We start from the raw sequence: 25281 nt of genomic DNA on the forward strand, positions 1-25281 counted from the left end.
GACCGTCTACGTTGTGCTAGGCACAGGTGCTGGGGATAAACCTTAATAAAATACACCCCCTATCTTCAAATAACTTGCACTCTAAGTGAGGAAGTAAGCCAACAGTTACAGTAGAGGTTATATACCAAGTGATACATCGCTGATGGCAGTGTAAAATCTCAGAAATCTTTTGGAAAGAAGTCTGGAGATAGGTACCTCAGAGCCTTAAAAATGTTCATTTGCTTTGATCTCAAACTCATTTTTATGGATTTATTGTAAGAATGTTATTCTCAATATGGAAAAAAGCCTTCATGCATAAAAACGGTTATTTTGTCTGATAATACTGAAAAGTTGGAAAGAATTTAAATCTGTAAAATGGTTAACCAGTAAACCCACTCAGTGGAATATTTTGTAGCCCACACAAAAAAATCAAGGTTATGAATCCCCTGATTATAGGAGAAATGATTGATTTCAATGTTAAATGGAGAAAAGTTGAACATAAAATTTGATATCCAATATGATGGGAGCTTTGTCCCAGAAAAATCACCCTAGCCAGTGTACAGAAGGGTGGAATGGAGAGCAGATGGCAGGAAGGAAAATTATTCCAAAGCCTTATCATTAGTCTTACTTAAGTAATAGAATATCAAGCAATTTTACTTTCTAACTTTTTTGGTTCCATATGTCCATGTAAGGGACATGAATTCTGAATACTTTGTAGGAGGAGGGTACACTTTTTCACAAAAATTGAACACTGTGTTCTAATTCCCTCCATTAGAGGGAGAAACTGTTGCATGTAATTGCACTTTGATGTGCTATTTAGAACCAGTCAGGAATTTTAGTCTACCTTCCTCTGACCGTGCTGAGGGTTTTTTGTTTGTTTGTTTATTTGTTTAGAATTTCTTTGAAATCAGTTTTAGAAGATTGATTAAACCATTATATTAAAAGTAGAGGAATTTTGCAATTTTTTTCCCCTTTTCCCCATTGAAAACTTGACTGGCTTTGGTAATGAAACATTAAAGAATTTGAAGTTCTTAGACTCTCAATTTTTTAAACATGTTCTGAATATAAAAATATATGTTCATTGAGCAAATGTTTGAAAACAATGAACAACTTCTTGAAGGAAATAAAAGCCACCTCTGCATGTACACACACCTAATCTGCTCTTTTGTCTTAAAAAAGTATCCGAAATATTTTGCCATGTCACTAACTACTCTTCTACATCAGAGAATTTGATTAAGCTTATGCATCATCTCCCAGGAAAAACGCACAGATATATTTTGAATGTAGCACTCCTGAAGCCCATTCATGAACTCTGGTTGAGACCTCTTGTCATTCTTAGTGGCTTCATAGCGCATTCCTACAGACGATGAGCTGTTTTTATTTAAACCAGTCCCAATTCGGAGGCTCTTAGCTTTCTTCTAGGGTTTGGTTATCAACAATCTTATGACATCATGTTGGTAGATAAATCTTTGCCCACATCTTTGATTTCCTTAGGGTAAACTCCTGATGTAGGATTGTTGTTAGGTACCAAAAGCTACTGTCCAGACAGTGATACCAGCTCCTCTCCCAATGATGGCAGGTAATAGAGTTCCTCATTCTTTAAGTGATTGTTCAAAGCAGTTAACATGTATAAATATACCTTACTGTTTTCATAAGTATAGGTATTATGATTGTTTATCACTGCATAAGAAACCAGCCCAAAACAGTGGCCTAAAACAATGACAATCATTTATTTTGTTCACGAACCTGGAGGTTGAGTAGAATATTCTTTTACTACACTCTTACTGACTGAAAACAATACCTGTTTGACTAGCTCAGAGTTCTGTAGGTCAGAAGTCCAGGCACAGCGTGACTGGGCTTCCTGCTCAGATACACACGGAAACATGTGGGTTCCCTCCTGAGAGTGTTAAAGCACGTGAAATTTAAGTGTAAGATATTGAGCCCCAAACGTTGGATGTTCACCATAGTTTGTGTGGGCCACAGAGCTGAAATCAAGATGTCAGTCTGGCTGTGTTAGCGTCCAGAGGCTCTGGGAAAGAATGCCTACAGGCTTCTTCTGGCTTGTTGGCATAATTCAGATTCTGCAGTTGCAGGACAGAGGTCCCCATTTCCTTGCTGGCTGTCAGTCGGGGGAGAGTTTCAACTCCTAGAGGCCTCGCTTGCATTCCCTGCCGCAGCATTGGACTTCTTCAGAGCCAGCAATGGAGAGTCTCCCTCTTGTGCCTTTTGTACTTCAATTCAGGAAGAGTTCAGGTCCTTTTTATGGGGTGCCTGAGTAGGCCACATCCACCTAAAATAATCTCCCTATCTTAAAAGATCAACTGATTTTGAACCTTAATTCCATGTGCAAAATGCCTTCACTACAGCACCTACACTTAGAGTTTGATTGGATAAGTGGAAGGTTTGTGTACTTCAGTAAGTGGTAGTCTTGGGGGCTCTGTCAGAATTCTGCCTATTGCAAGCAGTGTCCCCACTTCAAGGACCGAAGTGTCTTAGTTCCTAAAACTCCTAAGATAGTTTATCAGTGTTCATTTTATTTCAGTGACCTTGGTGAAGGGAAGACTACCACCTCCGTGAGCAGGAATGGCAGCCAGCTTCCCGAGTCCACAGTGTGGCTCTGCTACTTAGTGGTGTGACCTTGGCTGTGCTGCTCTACTTACTCTACTTCTCTGCCTCTGTTTCCCTCATCTGTAAAATAACATGGAGTTAGTGATGGTTCTTTCCTCGTAGGGTTGTTTTATAAATTTATTTTTGGCTGCGTTGGGTTTTCGTTGCTGCTCGCCAGCTTTCTCCAGTTGCGTCGAGCGGGGGGCTACTCTTTGTTGCGGTGCGGTGGCTTCTCTTATTGCGGAGCACAGGCTCTAGGCGCGCAGGCTTCAGGAGTTGTGGCACGTGGGTTCTAGAGCGTAGGCTCAGTAGTCATGATGCACAGACTTAGTTGCTCTGCGGCATGTGGGTTCTTCCTGGACTAGGGCTCGAACCCGTGTCCCCTGCACTGGCAGGCGGATTCTTAACCACTGTGCCAGTAGGGAAGCCCCCTCTTAGGGTTTTGATGATTCGATTATTTAATACCCAGGGAACTCCAGGAACAGTGCTTGACTGTAAATTGCTTTAAAAGTGATTACTTTTTTAAAACATGCTTTTGAATCTGCAATTATGCAATTCAGGTATGCTAAGCAGGTTCGTTAATAGGACTTCCTGCTATAAAGAGACCCACAAATAAAAATAGAATTTTTCTTTCTTGGTCGTAACTTCTTATTTCTGACTTACTATGTTATATGCATATGCCTTTTATGGTGGGCTGCCACAAATTTATGTTGGAAAGAGTGGAATTTAAATAAATCTTGGCAAATTGGATAGATTTTGATCATTCATTTCACTGGCATGGTATGATATGACCAGTAGCAGACTAAACTCTGAGTTCACTTCTGGCTCTGCCCATAAATCCTGATGAGACCAATAGCTGGAAAGGCTTTTGGATATTATACTATGAATTAGTTATAATATTGACTCTGTTTGTTTAGGAAACCCTGGAGGAGTGCCTAAAGCAGTTAAAGGAGGAAAGAGTAATAAGACTGAAGGCTGATAGACGAGTCAGTGAGGTAAACACGTTTCATCTGCTTTTGAGAGTGTTTTGGTTTTATTTTGATTTGATTTTAAGCCATATACACATATTTTGTAAGCTTTAAAACTGTAATATGTTGCAAATTGGTGGTATCATATGGACTTTTGCATTTACTGGTATTTAGTGATCATATGATCTATATTCCAGAAAGCATGTTTTTAAAGATGTGAAAAGCACGTTGTGTGTATGTGTGTGTGTGTGTGTGTGCTTTTATATGACATTAGCTTATTTCCTGTTCATGATTCTTTGATTCAAGAAGGCACTTTCTGTGCATGTATTGTATATACAGTAACATAAAAGACATGATGAGACTCTCCTGGCAATGAAGTAGGAAAGTGAATCATTTAAATAAATTTAAGATATTGGAAAACTTCTAAGAATGCAATGAAAGATAAAAATATACACTATGAGAATTACATTAGGTAATGTGCATGAAAGCAGGGCATAATCTAAAAAGTTCTATCTAAATATAATTTATCACAGGGTGAGTGTAGGGAGGAATTTTTAAAAGTGCATCCAGTGGATTGGCAGACACTCATTCAATAAATGTTGAGTACCTGCTCATGTAAGGCAAAAGGGGCATCATGAACATTAACGGCCTTTCTGAGAAATACGAGAGTTGAGCTTACAGGGGGTTTTAAGTGCGTAGATGCTGAGCGGAAGGGGAAGAGTGCACGGGGGTGAATATGTTCAAGAAGCCAAAGAAAATATTGGTGATCGTACATTTAATAAATTGGGTTGGGTATGATTTAGGACTTTTAAACGTAAGCATTAGATATTTTACTCACTAAAGTTAATTCTTAACATTCATCAGAGTTGTAATATGTTTTGTTCAAATCAGATTCTATAATTCACTTTCTAATTTAAGGGAAACTTAAAGCAGGTCATTTTCTAATGTGGAATGAGGCTCCATTATGAATTGAACCAGTTAGAAATGTGATCTTTTGTGAAAGATCATTAATAAAACGGTAACTTGGGTTTATTTATATACCACCTAAGGGTTATATAGGAAACTTTGTTGGGTGCCTGTGGGCTTTGGTTATTATGTGATATGGTCTCTGTCTTTACTGGCGGAGGGTTACATTAATTATAAAATAATTACATTTTGAGTGTTTTAGTCTTGAAACTAGGCAAGACTACTTTTTCTTTGTTTGTTGTTTTTTGGGGTTTTTTTTGCGGTATGTGAGCCTCTTACTGTTGTGGCCTCTCCCGTTGCGGAGCACAGACTCCGGACGCACAGGCTCAGCGGCCATGGCTCACGGGCCCAGCCGCTACGCAGCATGTGGGATCTTCCCAGAGTGGGGCACGAACCCGTGTCCCCTGCATCAGCAGGCGGACTCGCAACCACTGCGCCACCAGGGAAGCCCAAGGCAAGACTACTTTTGATGACAATGAGAAAAAATCATGTCAGACGTTTTCAGTCTTCTTGTATAGCTGGAACATGAAAATGCCCAGTTAAGAAACACAACTTTCTCTTTGTCTGAAGCCCTTCATGCCCACTCCTTGACAAGCATGATCCTGGATGATGAAGGTGTTTGGGGCAGCACTGAGAATTCTTTTCAGAAGTTCCATGCTTTCCTGGTTCTCCTTAAAGATGCTGGGTTAGTTCATTTCTCTTCATGGCCTTCTTCTCTTTGCGACTCTAATGGTAGTTTGCTGAGGAACTGGAGCAATTTTCATCACTTACGTGGCTATATTTAGCCAAATTTAGTGTAATTATAGGTAATATAGTTGACGTTTTAAAATGAGGAATTAAATTTTTTAAGAAATGCAAATAGGGAAGCCTGCTTTGGTAGAGTGGGGAGCCCATTATAAAAGAGTAACCTGTAGACAGAGTAATTAGTAGGTATAGTTGTTTTGTAAAGACTAAATTAAAGGCAGTTTTCATTGAAAATATTCGGGAATGCATAAGAATTTTCCTATCTTTCACTTCTTTTGCTTGTTTGATAAGTTTGAATTAAAGTTATCTTTGCCTTAGACATAAAAATGATTATTAATCTTCAGGGGAGATATAGGTCAGTGGTTCTCAACCGGGAGCAATTTTGCTGAAAGAGGGAATTGGAGATTGATAGTTGATGGAGTGGTGTTTTGTCAGTGAATGAATTGGTGTTGGTGTTGGGAAGGAAGGAACAAACACGTTCTTGGAAACTGAAGGAAAGGTGGTAAACAAGTGTGGGAATGGAGGTGTGACAGGAAGTGGACAGGGTGCATGGTACATATTGAAGCTTCTAGTGAGACAGTGGGATGTCTCCTAGAGGATGAATCTGGAAAGGGCTGAGGATTTGGGGGAGAGAGAGGCTTGTAGTCTGGAGTAGGATGTTGGCTTTTAAGATTTTAGAAGTAGGGCTTCCCTGGTGGCGGAGCGGTTGAGAGTCCGCCTGCCGATGCAGGGGCTACAGGTTCGTGCCCCGGTCTGGGAGGATCCCGCATGGCGCGGAGCGGCTGGGCCCGTGAGCCATGGCCGCTGAGCCTGCGCGTCCAGAGCCTGTGCTCCACAACGGGAGAGGCCACAGGAGTGAGAGGCCCGCGTACCGCAAAAAAAAAAAAAAAAAAAAAAAGATTTTAGAAGTATTTCATGATTGTAGGTCTGGGGAAATCTAAACTGCTCTTCTGTGATTATAATAACCTTTGTCTTTTCTCCTTTCCTCCTCTCGTCTAGGCTTGGGCAGTTGGCCACAATGGCTGGTATAGATCAGTCAGATTTTCATTTACTAGGTTGTCCCCCCATGAATTCTCCTGTTAGTAGTCCACCTAAAGAAGAAAAGAAGGCACTTGAAGAAGGAAAATCAGAATCAAAACAGGGTGCCCCATAACAAATGCAAAATAGCCAAGTAAATGGACAGAACAGCACTTAATGATTCTAAGAGTGATTAGCAAAAAGGAAATGACCAAGTCAGGGAGAAAACAATAATGATCAGTCTCTAATAATTCACATGCTCAGGAGCTAGAAGACTCTGGAGTCCTTTCCAAATCTGAGATTAGTAAATGTGTGCCCATTTCATGATACTGTACTTTTGTAAATAAGGAGACTGGAAGTTCTTGAGAAAATTTATGAGTTAAAGCAAACTATCCTTAATGAAGCAAGAAGACATTAGAGAAAATATTCCAGATTTTAAATTGTATAAATGTCTATTCTGTTCATATTTTATCTAGGTTTCTATTTGTATGCAGTCAGCTTACAATGAAGGAACACTAATGAAGGTACACGGACTGATATAATTTCTAAAATAAGTAGTCCAGACATAGCTAATAGGTAACATATTAGAGTGAATCACCTGGTTATGGGAATGGGAGGGGAAAACCTGTCAGCTTTTCCTCCAGCCTTACTTGGAGCCCCCATCAGCCCATCTCAGAGTGGTCTTGGGAACTGACAGCTTGAGAACACAGTCTGGTCACAAACTATATACGGTTTACATGTGCCTGGAGGATAGAAAAGACATTAATTATCCTACAGAATAGGGTTTTATTTTTAGTGAGGGAAAGGAAATGGGTAATAACTACCCCAATCACCAAAGTCTGAAAACGTAGCGGACATAGCCTTGGATATAGCTAGGTTAAGCTGAGAATCACTTGGCAAGATATAATTACAAAAAAAACTGGCTCTGAAATCTTCTGATTAATCAATTGACTGTGTTAATAATAAGATTACAGAGTAACATTGAAGTTTTGAACTCTACTTTTTAATGGTTGGCTTTGTTCATCACTGAATTTTTGTCTTGTCTTTTGTCTTCCCCTCCACTTTCCGAAAATTACAGGTGATGCTAGGATTCCTTTGCCTCTCGACTCCTTCCGTGTCCCAGCGTCTACTCAGGAGGCCTTAGAAACTTCCAAAGACAACCTGGGGGTCCCAGTCACAGAGCAGCGGCAGGAGTCTTTTGAAAATTTCATTGCTAGAACATGTTCTCCTTCAGCAGACGTCATTTCTGCAACTGGAAGTCAAAAAAAAGAAGAAGAATTATCTAGAAATAGCAGGTCTTCTTCAGAGAAAATGAGCAAAGCAGGTGAATAGACCAAAAACTACTCTGCTAAGAAACAACCTGGGAAGGACCTGCATTCCTGCTCTGACTCACCTGTAAAGCAGAAAAGCAAAGGAATTGGGCAAAATAATTCTTTGGTTAATAAACCAATTAAAAGTGAGTCTTCGAAAAAACACATTTTTGTTAAGAAAGAGAGTAGAATAATGACTGTTTCATCAAAGACAACTAAAAGTAAACTCAGTGTACTAGAACAGTCTGAAAGTGATACTCTTGGATCTGATTGTGAATTTCAAGAAAGCATCCATACTCTATCACGCCTAACATAGGTCTAAATCTTTTAAAATTATGTTTTTGCCTTCAAATTTTCATAAATTTCTTATGTTTTTATTATAGCATATGGTGTTTTCAGTTACTTGACTGGAAGCCATTAGAGAAAGATTTTTTTATCTATACTTTTTTATTATAATGAAAGTTTGGGTGTACTTTTCCTTGTAACACTTTGCACCATTCATTCAGCTAGTGTTTACTGAGGGCTTCATATGTACAGTACTTTTCTGGGTGCTGTTGCTTTCAGCAGTGAACAAAATAAAGCCTTTACTCTCCTGGAACTAGCACTCTGTGGTGGGAGAAAACATAAACAACAAAGCAGGCTAAGGGTTAAAAAGAGATGGGAATAATAAATGGAATAGTTTTACCATTTGGTTAAACATCAAACTATTATAAATCACACGGCCAGAAGCCATTGACATATTTTAATTCATAATAACCAGAGAGCCTCAAACATTTACCAAGGCACTTAACCGTGTTTATGGATTACAGCAACGCTCTGAGGTAGGGAACTCTTACCATCCCCATTTTATAGATGAACAGTCTGAGGAGACATTATGTGAGTTGCCCAGAATTACACAGCTATAAGTAAGTGGGAAGTTGCAATGTGACCCGAACCCATGCTCTTTTTTTTTTTTAATGTATGGACTTTATTATCTTTCATTTGTTTCTGATTTATGTGAATTTTTTCTTTAAAGATTTTTTCTGATGTCAACCATTTTTAAAGTGTTTATTGCATTTGTTACAGTATTGCTTCTGTTTTATATTTTGGTTTTTTGGCCTCAAGGCATGTGGGATCTTAGCTCCCCAACCAGGGATTGAACCCTCACCCCCTCCATTGGAAGGCAAAGTCTTAACCACTGGACCACCAGGGAAGTTCCCCTTATGTGACTATTTTTCTGGCAATTTTTTTAAATTTTATTTTTTATTGACATACACTTGAATTACAGTGTTGTGTTAATTACTGCTGTACAGGAAAGTGACTCAGTTACACATTTATGTACATTCTTTTTCATATTCTTTTCCATTACGGTTTATCACAGGATATAGAATATAGTTCCCTGTGCTCTACAGTAGGAACTTTTTGGGTTTTTTTTAAATACATGCACTTTTTAAAAATAAATGCATGTATGTATGTATTTTTGGCTGTGTTTGGCCTTTGTTGCTGCACGCGGGCTTCCTCTAGTTGAGGTGCACATGCTTCTCATTGTGGTGGCTTCTCTTGTTGCAGAGCACGGGCTCTAGGTGCCTGGACTTCAGTAGTTGTGACATCCGGCTTAGTTGCTCTCTGGCATGTGGGATCTTCCCGGACCAGGGCTTGAACCCATGTCCCCTGCATTGGCAGGCGTATTCTTAACCACTGCACCACCAGGGAAGTCCCACGTAGGACCTTTTTGTTTATCCATCCTGTATATACACCAGTTTGCATCTGCTAATCCCAAACTCCCAATCCAACCCTCTCCCACCCCCTCCTCCTTGGCAACCGCCAGTCTATTCTCTATGTCCTTGGTTATGTTTCTGTTCACACATAGGCTGTAACCAGGCTCTTAATTACTTTGTTATCCTGTTTCCTTGTTAAGAGAAGAAGGGTTTAAGGAAGGCACTGAGAGAAGCCAGTGACCACTAGAAGTGCAAAAACAGTGGGGCTGTCAGAAAGCACACCTGTCTCCTTCCCCCATCGTGAGCAGAATTTTTAAATGGCAGAGTATGTAAGAGTATGTGATGACATCTCTGGATTAAATTATGTCTCCCTGGTAAAACATGTACAGATAAGTCTTTAGTTCAATCAGAGTGAAAGGTGAGATCAGAGAAAAGCTGGAGTGTCAGATTTCTTGTAGAAGGTCCTGCCTGATTGTTACTAAGAGGGCTACTACAGTACTAGTTAGTTCATTAGTCATGGGTTGAGTGTTAGAGGAGTGAAACAATGAGCAAGATGTAGTGTTGGCCCTTTAGCAGTGGAGTCAGAGGGGAAGACGCACAGCAGATGTCTCATCCTGAACGTGACATGCTGTGACGGGCATATTCAGGGCGTTTAGTCAGTGTGGAAGAAGAGGGGGAGCCGTGAGGCAAAGAAAAGTCATCAGAAGAGGCAGTCCCTAAGCTAAGTCTTAAAGGACTCGTGAGAAACTGGTGAGTCAGCTGGTGAAAGGCAAGGATACTCAAGGCAGAGTGGACAGCGGAAGTCCAGAGCCGTGAGTGTGCGAGGGGTGTGTTACAGAGCCACAGGCACAGGCTCTGGAGGATCAGTGCAGTGTCCCCAGGCAGCGGCAAGTGCCCCTAAAGGAGGCAGCGAGGAGGAGGAGAGCAGGTCTTAAGCATCCATGTGCGTGGAGCTGGTTTCCTCAGAAAATAGCTAAGAATGGAAAGGACAAGTTCAGGTGGCATTTTAGACCACTGACGTCAGTATGGATGAGGAATCTGAAGAAGCCTGGAGATAATTATGCCCCACTCTTCTGAGGAGCAGTGCTTTATATTTTCAAGTGGGATTTTCACGCTGCCACCTCCTCTCCTATCCCTACTGAAAGGTTTATAGGCCGGCAGAAGGGAGAACCTGGCTTAAGTAGAGTTAATCAGGTTTCTTTACTGTACAGCTTCTCGGGGCTGCTGTAGGCTAATGTTCATTCTGGATCGTCACAGCAGGCGTATGGTACACAGCCATCCTCAAAGCTATTTGACCCTAGAGTCCTTTTTTAATACAATGTCTAACAACTGGTTCCACCGAACAGCAATTTCGTAACTTCTAGACCAGGTAATAGCAAGAAGAAAGGGGTCTGAAATAAGGTATAGATGAAGGGAGGAAATAAGTTCTAATTGTATTTAGGAAATTACCAGCAAGACTTGACCTTGGGAAGTAAGGAAGAAGTAGGAGGCGGAGGCTGAACCCCCATCTGTGTGACTAAGGTTGGGTGGTGGTATCATTGAGTTTGGAAATAGGGGATAAAGAACTGAAGTGGGGAAAAGACTTTAGTTCTGGACATGTAGAATTTTGAAGCACCTGTAGAATTCCGAAGACAAACTGGTAGATAACTGGACATGCATGTGAAGACATGGAAAGATAAAAATTTGAATGTCCTCAGCACATATCAGCAGTCATTAAAATCATGAAAATGGATGAGATTTCAGAGAATTGTGAGTCCTGACAACGTTTAAGTGATAAGCAGAGAAAGAATTCTGGGAAGGAGAGAGGTGACAGAGATTCAAGAAGGAGGAAGGAGATGCCAGCGTCGTCCTTCAGAGACTGTGAGTGTCCATTGGATTTGGGCAGTTAGGTCCCCAGTGACCTGAGAGCAGTGCAGGGAAGTGGTGGACAAAAAGCCAGATGGCAATAAACTGAGGGTGTAGGGCTGCCTGTCGGGGCCAGGCGGGGCTAGTGAGGACAGTGGGAAGAGGCTGCTCTCAAGGAGTGTGGATGAAAAGAGAAAATGATGAGCAAAAAAGAATTTTTTAGAATGAGAAGGACTTCTATTTTACATGTTGAAATGAAGGAACCAATAAAGGAGATCCTGAAGATGTAGATAATAATTTAGAGAATTGGGGAAACACGGACATATGAATAAGAAAAAAACCTTGCACAGTATATAAAAATCACTTGTATCCTTCGAGCTGGATGGATACTGGTAAGTTTGGGAGGAAATAAAGGTAAGAAGAGATAGAAGTTAAAGAAGTTTATACTGATAGCCTCAGTTTTCTTTGACAAAGATTTTTCAGAGACACATATATACACATACATAATTACCGTTCGAAAATTCTTTCATAGTTACATGTTTTATTAATCACGTCTGAGAAAAGTCACTGATTTTCATTTTGTACAGCATTATCCTGTAAGGACAAGATACAGTGACAACTTCCATGCTTTTTGCATATCAGAGCTGACACTGAAAGTATCTGCATAATTGAATTTTCACTTCTTATTTTTAATAAGTTTATCATTAGGAGGATACTTTCATAGTGTTTGATCACAGATGAGTTTGGGCATTGCTATCACTCAATAATGTTAAGCATCTGTCAGGTTCTCTCCTACACTATATATTCATATTTTGTCCGTTAAGCAAATATTTATTGGCGGCCTGTGGGAATAAGATACACCTAGGTCCTCTTTCCTTGGTATATTCACAAAAGCCTCTGAAACTAAATTTCCAAGTCAGGCCATACTAAGGCCTGGCATAATAAGTTTTCATTGTTAACAGTTTTTTTGTGTTTGTGGGGGTTTTTTGTTTTTATTTTTTTGAAGCAAGGATAAGACACTGTCTTAACTCAGTAGTTGTCCATTCATTAATAAGTCAAAGAAGACATTGATGAAGCATGGTGTTTTGAATATCCTTTCCACAGAATAGGTAATGGGCCATCCTGAAACTCTGGTGAGATGCTTATCATTTTCAGATTTTGGAGTGGCTGAGAAAACCCTATTACACCTTGAATTATCACTAGAAACATGAATTCAGCCAAATAAAAACAGTGCCTCTGCCTACTGAGGTGGTCAATTTCCATCTCAACAAAAGTGACCATTTCCCCTTTAGATTAAAATCAAGAAAATCCCCTCTGTCCAGGATGCAATAATGGGGTGCACAAAAGAGGAAAACTGAAGCTATTCCCTCTTTACACCTGAACAGTGAATTCATTCTGATATCAAATATTTGTTATGATTCTGTTATGACCAGGTGCTTTATTGTTTAGAGATCAAGTTACTGTTCATTCTTGGTAAGTAAGAAAAATCCACGTTTTAGGACTCTGAATAGTAACTTTATATATATTATATATATATATATATAAAATAAATATGTATATTATATGTAATATATATTCCATCTATTCAACAAAATTGTAACTTCCATCATCTCTTACGAATGATGAACTGTATTCACTCTTTGGAAAGGGCTTATAGGGAATTAAAGTCTCCATATACTTTTTATATAAGACCGTGGAAACCAAATTCTCAACTGGGAGCAAACTTAGGTTTTGCTATGAAGGTTTATGCTTGCCTGGCCTTAGAGTGGTAGGCTAGGAACTCAAGTTTTCTTCCTCTAAGTTACTTTCATTGATGCCACCCTGAAAAAATTTGGAGGGAGTATTTTTGAAATAGCTTTATCTCAGTAACCCTTTAAAAATGCTTCAGGGTATGGGGAACATAACTGTCAAAATGTTCAAGCAACTCTTGTTGATTTAAGTGTAATTGATCAGGAGCAATACAGGAAGGAGCTGGGTACAAAAGACAAAAGGCGTGTGGCTATTTCATGTATTGTTTTTGGCTTATTGTACAAAACAGAGAAAGTCTCATACACTCTCGCAGCCAAGGTCCCCTACTGTTCTCTCCTTTTAGTAGAAATAAAAGAGAGCTCGTTTCTCAATAGCAGCATTCTATCCTTAAGTGGGTACACAGTGATATTCTGATGGTCTCTGGAGCAGAGAATAATTCTGTGGCAGCTCTGACCTCCAGTCACCGGGTTCTCTGTAACTTAGTCTTTCATGGCCAAGGACTATAATCATTATTTCGATTTATATTTAGCATCTCAAAATGGAAAGGATTCCATGGACAACAAAACAGGAAGTGATTTCATGAAGTGTTTTAGTATGGATAAAACAATAAACTATAAAAATACAAATCATCAGTGAAGCTTTTTCTTTCCGGAGAACTATATTCAGAAATTAATGTAAGCCTCTAAGGTGCGCATGTGTGTTTTTTCACCCATGATCATGTTTGTATGTGTGTGCATTCTACTGCTACAGGAGACATGCAAAATGATATCAGATTTGTACTGGTTTCTCCCAAGAACTGTGTGCTCGCAGGGTTCGTTCAGGAAGGTGAGTGTCCTACCACCACATCACAGTCATATCTCATCACCTTCGGCAGGAACAGTTGACACTTTAACCTCACATGCAGGCTTATTAAATTAGTATTACTCATCAGAACTTGCTTACTAATAAAACAAGCTGAATTAGCCACTGCAGAATCATATTTGGAAATTCAATGACAATTTTACATTTTTAATAAAGGCCCAGAAATATTATTTCAGAGCAGGTGGTACAGAAAACTGTGGTCAAATTTGACATTCATTCATCATTGAAGTGTGGAACGTGACAGGTGAAAATTGATATTGATTTCTTTCCTCTAATATTTGGAAGAGTTCTAACAGGTAAATCAAATGAGATAACAAGACATATCAAGTCTCACTCATTTCTATGATCACATCCTCCCCACATATCACTCCTTCGCCTGCCATGTTTTGAATAATTCAATGCCCATAGTCTTTCCTGTCCAGTGTATTATAAGACACACTCAAGCTGGGTTTCAATCATATTAGACTGAAAGCTGAACATTTTAGGAAGGATTATTTAAAACCAAATGCGTCTTGAGCCCAACAGCCTTTGAAACCAAACAATCCTGGGAGTTCAGTTGGATTCAGAAAATTCAGTAATCCTATTTGATGTATGTTAACCATATCAATATTAACAACCTTCCGCTGGATTTCACCACTGATTTGAGAGCTGAGTTACTACTGGTCTTGTATTTTACCTAGTTGTGAAAGCACTGAGAGAGTTGTTCTTGGGTTGAACTTGACCCGCCTCTGGGAATGCTCTCTGTTCTATCCATCTTGAAAAGCTTTATTCAAGTGCATTTCTCTGCCTGCCTTCTCTTCACTTGCACCCCTTGGTAAAACGAAAGATGCTCAAATATAGATGTGAACACTGCAGGTGCTCTGCTTGGCAATGGTGTCTTTCAGCTTCCCAATAAAAAATTATATTGCTGACCACCCATTTGACTGAAAAGTGACTCATTTTACTGACAGATATCTGGATTGAGATGCCAAAAGAAATAGGTCATTTCAAATTTCCTTTTTAAGTCATAGCTTTGTGTTGCAACACTACTTGTTCAAAACTTAGATCATGAAGGTTCCTTCCTATGACCTCCAAATAATTAAAATGTTCTTCAATACGCTATATAAAAAGCAAGCAGAGGGGCTTCCCTGGTGGCACAGTGGTTGGGAGTCCAGCTGCCGATGCAGGGGACACGGGTTCGTGCCCCGGTCCGGGAGGATCCCACATGCTGCGGAGCGGCTGGGCCCGCGCGTCCGGAGCCTGTGCTCCGCAACGGGAGAGGCCGCAGCAGTGAGAGGCCCGCGTACCGCAACAACAACAAAAATAATAAATAAAATAAAGCAAGCACAATATTCCTAATTATCAATCTTTCTCTTGAGTCATATAGTTCTTGTAATTTCAAGGAAGAGAAACTCAAATGTAAAGTGTTACAATAGCCAAGCATACCAGCACTATTATCTAACCATTCAGCAATTTTCTCTGCCAAGTCACTCTGAACCTTAGACTACTGAGGATGTCTTCTTAATTAATTTTTAAGGTTCTCCTCTTTTGAGTTAAAAAATGGTCACAATTTTATAAGTAAAATTAAAGAAAAATACCAAAGAGAACATCTGAGATGTTTCCATTAGGCATTATATATATATACATAAATTTAATAGATATACATATATACATGCACTGGGATAAATCTCCATCTTCTGTGTCAGTCGGACATAGGTCCATTTTCTTAGGAATAGGGAACTCCTTTCACAATGGAAGTGAGGAAATTGGCTGGACCATCCTTCTTGAAAATAATTCTGTGAAGCCGCCATTCCTTCTAGCAATCTACTACTCCATCAGTGTGTAGTTCATCAAATTCAGGTCTTCTGAAGCCAGGCTAGAAATACAAAGTGAGGTGGACGACTAAGCTAACTGACCAAAAAGGAGGAAAGGAAGAGGAGCAAAACAATTTCCCAATTTCATTCTTTCCCATATTCTCTGTGCCTGACAAGGGAAAAAATATTCGGGTCTGAGTGCCTCTCATTCTTAGCCATTGTTAGTTCAAAGTCTGAGAAAAAAAAAAAGGTAAAAACGAAAATATGGAGTCCAGAATTCCATTAGCGCTCTTGCATGCAATATCACAACTTAAAAGGCCTTCCAAAATGGTGGGATCAACTTTTAAAAATATAGCCCAATCTTTTCAATCTAAACAAGTAAACACTAAAAATATATTTTAGAAATCCAGCAAACACACTAACCACAGTCAAAGCAATGGAAGGCTTATGGCTTACCAAATGACAGTGGCTGTCTACAAGAGAGAGAAAGAGAATAGTCCAAAATTCTATCTGACCTGGCAGAGCTAGGAGGGTGCCCTGGTTAGGGTCTTTCATATACAGTTATTCAAGCTCAGACTTGATCATCTGTCAGGGATGCTACAGTAGGGAGAGTTTTGCCCTAACTGTGAGACTCAGCAAGATCACTTCCAACTCTAAAACCTACAACTTTAATTTAATCACCAACACGAGCCATCATTAAGAGCGACCTCAAATAACTCCAAATCTGTTCATCTACTCACATATTCTTTACACAGTCAACAGACCTCGAGTGATTACTACATGCCAGACACAGTTCTAAGACCCAGAATAAGGGATAAGAAAGGTAACAACCTCTGTCACTGGGGGGCTTGAGTTCTTTGGGAAGAAGTTCATCTAAATACAAAGAGACACCAAAGATAATATTTGGTTTGATTATTATTCTGTGAAAGAAGTAAGGTAATCTGTTAAATTGGGACTGAGTTAGGCTAGTAGGACAATCAAGGAAAAAATATCTTTTAAGAGATGAGTGCCAAAGAATAGAAAGGAATCAGTTATGGAAAATTTTTCTGGAAATAATATTTCCAAAACATGGGAACAGCAAATACAAAGTCCCTGAGGCAAGATGAAGCTTAACTACAATCAAGGAGCAAAAAGAAGCTAAAAGGTTAGGTCAGGAGATAACCACACAGATTTACACCAGCTGGTCCCTAACTTCAAGTCTACGTGGGTATATTCTTCAGGTGAGTTACATATATATCATCCAAAAAACACAAAAAAAATGGACTCCAAAATTACCCTGGAAATTCTGAGTGAGATTCTTTACAAAGGCACAACCATATTAAAGATCACAGCCATCATTCTCCAAACTCCACTCTGGGCATCACTTGCAGGCATTTAACGGGGGTGTTTCATATCCTCTCTAAGATATTGGGCAGGAAGAACAAACACCCTAGCATGTCTGCACTGTGCACCTAGTGTCTCACAATTGAAAAGTAGCCGGAGCTCACCCTGCTGATGGCTTTGCTGGGTTTTTTTAACCATTTATTAAGAGTCCCACCTCTTTTAAGAACTGGGATATATTTTTTGAGGAAATAAACTACAGGAAAATTCAACTGACAGAGATCATACTGTAGTTGACTTTTCTGTTCTTTGTTACATTTATTCGTTGAGACAAACGTCTGTTCTTAGTCTTTTTTTAATGGCTCTGTTAAATAGAATGGACACAGTACACTGCACATACTTAAAAACACAATTTAAATTCTGAAATATGCATATACCCATGGAACTGCCAACACAATCAAGAAAAGGAACATATCCATCACTTGCAAGTGTTTATGCCTCATTCATAAAGCCCCTTTTTTCCCCTCACATTCCAGCCCTCCACATCCCCAAGTGAGCACTGATATGCTTTCTTTCATTAGAGACGTGTTTGCATTTTTCTAGAAATTTAGATAAAGGGATTCACACACTGAGGACTCTTTTATCTGGCTTCTTTCACTCAATGTAATTATTTGGAGAGTAATTCATATTTTGGTGGGTGTCAATAGTTTATCACTTTGTTTTGCTGAATAGTGTTTCACTGTATGGGTATACCACAGTATATTTATTCATTCTCTTGTTGATGGGTGCTCGAGGTTGTTTCAATTCTGTCTATTAGAAATAAAGATGCTATGATGATCCATGTACAAGTCTTTGTGTGCACATATGCTTTCATTTTTCTTGCGTAAATATCCGGGTGCAGAAAGGCTGGGTCATACGGTAGGTGTACGTTCAACTTATGAAGAAACGGCTAAACTGCGGACTGAAGTGACTGCACTCTTGCCCTCCCACTAGCATGTAAAAGCCGCGCAGTTCCTACACTGCCTCACCAGTACTTGGTGTGGTTGGACTTTTCTAAGTTTAGCCATTCAGTAGGTGTGTAGTGGTATCTCCTGGGGCGTTCATTTCCATAGAGCTAATAATGGATTACATTGAGCAACGTCATGTGCTTATTTGCGTCCGTACACCTCCTTGGCAGGATCTCTTTTTAAATATTCTTACCCATATTGTTAATTTAAAATTTTTTTTCTAATTACTGAGTTTTGAGAGTTCTCTACGTGTTAGAGGCACAAGTCTTTTCAGGTGTATAATTTGTAAATATTTTCTTCCAACCTGTGGCTTTTCTTTTATTAATAATGGCTTCCAAAGATGAAACCCAATTTATTACTTTTTTTCTTTTATGGATCTTGTTTTTGGTGTCATCTCTAGGAAATCTTTGCTTACCCCAAGGTCAAAAAGATTGTGTCCAAGTTTTAGAGATTTATGTTTTGATCTACATTTAGTTAATTCTTTATATGGTGTGAAGTAGGGATCAAAGGTCATACTTTTGCATATGGTGAACTAGGCACTATATCCATGTACTACATGCTTCCAGCACCATTTGTCAAGAAGACTATCCTTTCTCCTCAAAATTGGCTTTGCACCTCTGTTGAAAAATCAATTGTCCTTATATGTGTGGATATGTTCCTGGGATCTACATTCTATTTGATTGACCTATTATATCTGACTCTTGGTTATAATATATTCTTTCACTGATTTCTTTTCACTTGCTCATGTAAATAGTCTCCCAGTGATATAGCCTTACCATATGACTGGACATACCTAGATATACCTGAAATGCATTTGATAAATCGATGGAACTTGCACTCAAACTAGGGTTACTTTCCAAAAACTCTTAAAATGTTGAGGTGTAAAAACGATGTACTCTACAGCCTTCCTGCCTCAACCAAGTGTATGTTAACACATCCCCACACAAGCTATTTTGCATGTGTATGGGGCTGTAGAGTCTGGGGAGTATGAGAGTGGTATGTGCTGTCTATCCCAAAAGATCATCATAGGAGGCAAAGGAAACATTAAGGAAGTAGATAAGAATAGTCAAATGCCGAATGTTAACATATTTCTCATGCGTTTTTAATATTTACATTGAGATAAATAAGTAAATTATTATAAAATAAAATACAAAACTTTAGAGAATATTTCAAAATGCTCTTTTTTGCCAGATGCAACAAGATACTAGGAATAGAGGGATTTTCTGGAACCGGCTTATCTTTCCTTTTCTTATCACCATCGAGTGATGGGCTTGTATTTTATTCAGTGTATTGTACATGTGGGTGTGAAGAAGATGGAAGTTGTCTCAAAAAGAGAAATGAGCAAAGAATATATGTCGTCAACTTGTCTAAAACACTTTTTCATGTTCTGACTCATTTTTCTTTGTATTGGCATTTCAAGGCATTTTGTTTTTTAGTGACTATTAAAAAACCTTGATAATTTCAGTGAAATCCCATGAAGATAATATAAACAACAGTAATGGAAAATGAAAAGATGATAATAGCAACCAGCACTGTGCTATTTCTTGTCAGTGTTCTTTGCTATTTAGAATAGTAACAAATCCCATATTAATTTGACTTTTTGAACTTTGGCCTTTACTTTGGTGGAAGAAATTCCTTACACTTTGCTTATTATCTGTTTGCAATTAAAAACAATTAATGACCATACTTTGATATGATCATCTTAGAGTTGTATAGAGGGAGGATAGTTATGCAACTATTTATATATCTATGGGTTCAAGGAAGTTTAAAGGCTTGATATTTGAATCCTGTGGAAAGTAGCCTCCTTTCCCAGAGGGAAATGAACATATACATGTACTTAATGTAGTTTAAACTAAAGCAACACCTGTTCGTAGAGGCACCTTCTATTCCAGGTATGTTTAGGTATAGGGAAGGGGAACAAGAGCTATAAAACATAATTCTTGTGTATAAGAAGTTTACAGGGGCTTCCCTGGTGGCACAGTGGTTGAGAGTCCGCCTGCTGATGCAGGGGACACGGGTTTGTGCCCCGGTCCGGGAGGATCCCACATGCCGCGGAGCGGCTGGGCCCGCGAGCCATGGCCGCTGAGCCTGCATGTCTGGAATCTCTGCTGCGCATCTGGAGCCTGTGCTCCGCAACAGGAGAGGCCACAACAGTGAGAGGCCCGCGTACCACAAAAAAGAAAAAGAAAAAAAAAAGTTTACAGTTTAGGGGGGTTGAGGGCACTCAATGACTCAATGCGGATGAGCCTGATGCAGGTTACGAAAAGGTCACCCTTGAATAAACTCTGCTTTAGGAAAGACCAGCCTACTCTTATTCTGTTAAACTCTTTAATGTGGTGCTCAATATACCTGAATATCAATGTCAAAGGCCACTTTAGAAATGTTTCCAGGGGTGCTAACAGCCAACAAGTTAATATGATTCCTATACACTTAACACAACTCACCAGAGGTCTTGAATTCGGTGAGCATATTGGCCTCCTTTAAGAAAGATCACCCGTGAAACTTCGAATGCTAAGTGCTAAGAGAATGAAGTAAGTAATAAGTGATATTCAGGTTCAGAGGCGGAAGAGAAAAGACGTCTCACCTTGAGTAGAACATTTTGTTGGATTCTCCAAAGTGGCAAACAATAAGGAGAACACTCAATAACTAAGACTGAATAAGTTGAGAAATAAGATGAAAGCCTAAGATGGAGGTCAAAATGGCCCCTAGATTTAAGGATACATTTAGGCTGAAAGGGAAACTATTGAAAAAGATGTAGAAAGTGCTAAATATTTCACAAAAAAATTATTAGAACAAAAAATGTATTAGAATAAACTTAGCAAAGTTTGTTTGCAGAATATGAAATCAACATACACACATCACTTGCATTTCTGTACATTAACAATGAACAATCTGAAAAAGAAATTAGGAGAACAATTCCATTTACAATACCATCTAAAAGGATAAAATACTTAGCAATAAGCTTAACCAAAGACATGAAACACTTGTACACTGAAAACTACAGCAGTATTGAGAGAAATTAAGGAAGACATAAATAAATGGAAAGACATCCCATGTTCATGAACTATTGTTAAAATGTCCATGTTACACAAAGCTATCTACAGATTTAATGCAATGCCTATCAAAATCCCCTGTTTTTGCAGAAATAGAAGAAACCACTCCAAAATTGATATGTAACCACAAAGGACCCTCAATAACGAAAGCAAACTTGAAGACCTCACACTTTCTTTTGAAATGAAGTTTTCTTGTTATTGTGGGTTAAAAATCCAGTCCTAAGTGTCCATAAATTATCCTCCTAAATTTATATTTTGGTTCATTCTCAGTGACAGGGCTTTCAGTGCCTGAGTGGTATTGAGGGCCCCTTCAATATCTGTAGCTTGGGCTCCTGTCACTGACATGGTGTGGGTATCTCACAGCCTTGGCTGTTTTTACCAGTTTATCAAGTCCCAGATGAACCATGCTCAGAAGGGCCCCACACTTGCTTGGTTTCATGCTCTGATATTGCTGTCTTAATATTCTTAATGATTTTATCTTTGAACTTACGTTCTGTAAGTAAAGTTTATGGGACAATAAAATATACGCATGAGCAGAGGAGACGTGTGCAATATGTGTGTCTGCCACCATTCCTGCTGCCCCATTCACATCTAGTTTTCACCCTGCTTATGGTGTGCTTTCAATGACATGCTTATTTGGTACCCATTTGGAGTCTTGCTGTGTTACACCAGAATTCTGTGCTACTGGTCACATCCAAGACTAAGTGAAGGTGTTAACAGATGTGGAGGCCATGCTTTCCATTTGAATCTGAACTTACTTCTAACACAGAAAGAAAGTGTTGTTTTTTAAGAAACAAGAATGTCCAAGGAATCTTATCATATCCTTTCTTACTCGTGTTACTTCCCAATATTAGCCAAACAGTCTGCTGAAAAAGATGACATGTATGAAAAAGAGAAGAGAGAACAACCCACAGAACCCATTTAGGACTCATCCTAATCTAGTATGATGTCATCTTATCTCAATTCTATCTGAAAAAATAATTTACTTGGGCACATTCACAGGTTCCAGGTGAACATGAATTTGGGGAGGACACTATGCACCCCAGTGCAAATACTTTCAACAAGACTTTTTCTTTGCAGTTTGAACAAGAGGCACTATATTTTCATTTTGCACTGGAGCCCACACATTATGTCACTTGTTACTGTTAGAGCCCATGTTGGAAAATGGGGCTTCACGACATAGCCAAGTGAGTCTGTCAACTGAATTCTAGAGTTATCCAGACTTACCCACTTTGTTGCAGCAAGTTGGTTCCAGGCAAAGCCAGGTGAGAGGGGCATGTCCACAGTGGAGCAGAGAACTTCTGTCTCTCTATCACCAGACTCACTCCCAAGAGGAAGGAAAGAAGAGCTTAGCAAAGCATGGCCAGTTATTCTTCCCAACTTTGCCCGTCAGGTAGGTCACCTCACCTAGCCAGTGTCAGTGAACATAAGAGCAGGGAGGTTAAAAGTTACACTAATCAAATTCCCTTCACATGCTGGTACCCGTAAGAATGAGAAGGGAAACTGTCACTAATGCTCCCCTGGTGTTTTCAATCTCTTAACCCACTCAACGATGCTTTTAAGCCTATAATTAATGGAATATGGCTCTCCCTTCAGGAAAGAATAGACCTTTATCAGGACAGCCCTGCTCACACTTTTATGGGGCTACTCGTTTGAGTGGCCTCCAGGAACTGCTGGTGGATGCCTTAGAGTTTCATCCCAGAAGTCTCTGATATGGGTGAGAAATTGCATTAATTCAAATGAACTCCAAGGCTACTCATATCCAATGATCAGAAACAACTTTTTGTTCTACCAGCCATCCACAACATAGCTAACCATAGACATTTGATGAGGTCAAATGACAAACTAAGATTAAATACAGAAAAGCATCCAGTAATACAATTCAGAAATCATAGAAATGTTGCAAATTTGTAAGTACACCTTTGCCAGTATCAAATTCTTCACAGACAAATTAAAAGGGCACACATGACACGCTCTTATGAATTAAGGTTCCAAAGTATTAAATCCCAATTTTGAAATCAAGTTTCCTTGTTACTGTGGGTTAAAAATCCAAAGTCCTAAATGTCCATAAACAATCCTCCCAAATGTACATTTGGTTCATTCTCAGTGACAGGGCTTTCATTGCCTGAATGGGACTGAGGGCTCCTTCAGTATCTGTAGCTTGGACTTCTGTCACTGACACGGGTGTGGGTCTCTCAGGGCCTTGGCTGTTTTATCAGTTTATCAACCCTCTCATGAACCATGCTTTTAAAGAGTCTAAAGAGTTACTAAGATACAATTTGATTTTACAGCACTATCCCCAACATTTAAAAACAATCTCAAAAGCAAGCCAATCCCCCACTCTTAGAAGAGTGAAACTAGGCACATTTTTGTTCCCGGAATCCAGTAAAGACTTTGATCAAAGAACATAGCGGAAACTCAATGGCATTTGAGAGAAAGATAAAGTCTCTTTGGTTTTAGCCTCACTAGAATGTCCATTAGTCTATGCCATTTAACTGAAATTTCTGACCTGCGAACTTCGAACCAGGAGGAAACTTTTAGCTTGACATTGATTTGTCACTATGAATTTGCCATGTGCAGTGCACAGCCCTGAGCATCTGTCACACATGGACTCTTGCGTTATCCTTCCTCTTTGATGACCTTGTTGTTTACACTGCAGTACTGAACTGTTTATGGGTTCTGTCGAGTGACATTACACCTCCAGGTCTGAGGCGTAGATTTGACAGTCCTATGCCGCCATGGCCATTTTCACTGCCTCCTGCTATGGAACTACATAGACCAAAGGCGGCTGCCTTTAGGACAACATTTCTTTCTCCAATATAATTGACAAATCCAGTGTCAGCTTGGGTCCACATGTGAAGGGCGTCACTTGAGCCTACGGTAGACCATATGTGTCAGTGCCGACAAGTTCTATAAAACATGTTTTCCTTATAATTGAGTCTTTGTCTCAGTCAAGCCTGCTTGGGAAAAACTGTACCTGAAGAGTAAGGCAAGGTGGACGGCTGCCTGAGACTTTCCTGCCCTGTAAACTCCTGCACACTCTCAAGTCAAGTGCCAGGTAAAGGTCTCTGTATACTAAAGACCCTCCAGGTGCCTTATTCATTCCGCTCCAGGTATTGCTCAGTCACCTGCAACTCCCTAATGCCCCTTTTCTTTATATCAGACCTTTACTTAAGTGGCTCGAAAGAAACAGCCACTCTCCCACACCATAAGCTGCAGCCATCAGCCAAAATCAAAGTATCTTATGACTGGTGTAGTGGGTTGGATGGTGGCCCCCAAAAGGATATATCCATGTCCTAAGCCTTGACTGTTACCTCATTTGAAAAAAAAAAGGGTTTTGCAAACGTCATTAAGGATCTTGAGATGGGATTTCCATCCTATATTAGCTGGATGGGTCCTAAATAGAATGACAATTGTCCTTAATATACAAGAAGGGCAGAGGGATATTTGAGACACACAAAAGAGAAGATACAGACACAGAAAGGGGGTGATGTGAAGACACAGACCAAAACTGAGTGACGTGGCCTCAAGCCAAGGAAGCTGGCAACCACCAGAAGCTGAAAGAGGCAAGGGATAGAATCTTCCCTAGAGCATCAGTAGGGAGAGCAGCCTTGATGACACCTTGACAGCACACTTCTGGCCTCTACAACTGTGAGATCGTAAATTTCTATTGTGTTCAGCCTCCAAGTTTTTTAGTCTCCCAGCAAGCACGGCACATTTATACAGCATGCATTAAACGTTTTCTAAGCTTCAGCAGTTTACTGCACAAACCTAAATATTTTCAAACAGTCAAAGGTTTCAACATTCCACCATACATTAAAGACCAAGGCAGTAGACTACCTTCCTTGGCAGTAACAAAAGATTTTCCACATGGACATTTTCCTCTCCAAAATGTCTGCTCCTTTCTTTTTATTTCTCAGTGTTCCCAGGTAATGCACCAAGTGTCAGGAACTTCTAATTACCTTTCAGCAAGTACAATGCCTTAATTCCATTTGGTTTGGAATAAATTAGGAAATAAGATAAAAGAGAAAAGATGGAGGGCCGAATATTCCTGTTACTCTTGATAACCCTGGCTTGAGAATCCAGTTTGAATGAAATGATCACATAACTGAACCGCAGAATTGGGCAGATTTACTAACTAGTGATACACAGAATGAGAGAAACAGAAGACACTCACACTCTCAAGGGAGAGAACAGAATTAGTCAAGACAAGCATGCTCACTTAATTCTTTTCAAGCTTTCTATATGTCACTTGATCACCCTGGGGCAGAGTCAGTAAAGAAGCAGCGCTGATAGGACCCTACGAGCTCTCTTGACAGGACTGAAACATCAGGAGCAGGAAAGCAACATTCCCTCACTCCCCAC

The 25281-nt window shown here is 39.6% G+C and overlaps 1 pseudogene across 1 annotated transcript in view; it reads left to right on the top strand.

Annotated features, from left to right (window-relative positions):
• Nucleotides 1-9167, top strand: part of LOC308609817 (centrosomal protein of 78 kDa-like) — a 405903-nt pseudogene extending 396736 nt beyond the window's left edge. The window contains exons 14-18 of the transcript in view: nt 3504-3581; nt 5039-5205; nt 6264-6435; nt 6758-6805; nt 7344-9167. The product of the transcript in view is annotated as a centrosomal protein of 78 kDa-like (transcript). The remainder of the gene's footprint in view (nt 1-3503; nt 3582-5038; nt 5206-6263; nt 6436-6757; nt 6806-7343) is intronic.
• Nucleotides 9168-25281: the final 16114 nt, after the last annotated feature.

This window comes from Mesoplodon bidens, assembly GCF_964165515.1.
Source record: "Mesoplodon bidens genome assembly, contig: HAP1_SCAFFOLD_103, whole genome shotgun sequence".
Lineage (NCBI taxonomy): Eukaryota > Metazoa > Chordata > Mammalia > Artiodactyla > Ziphiidae > Mesoplodon > Mesoplodon bidens.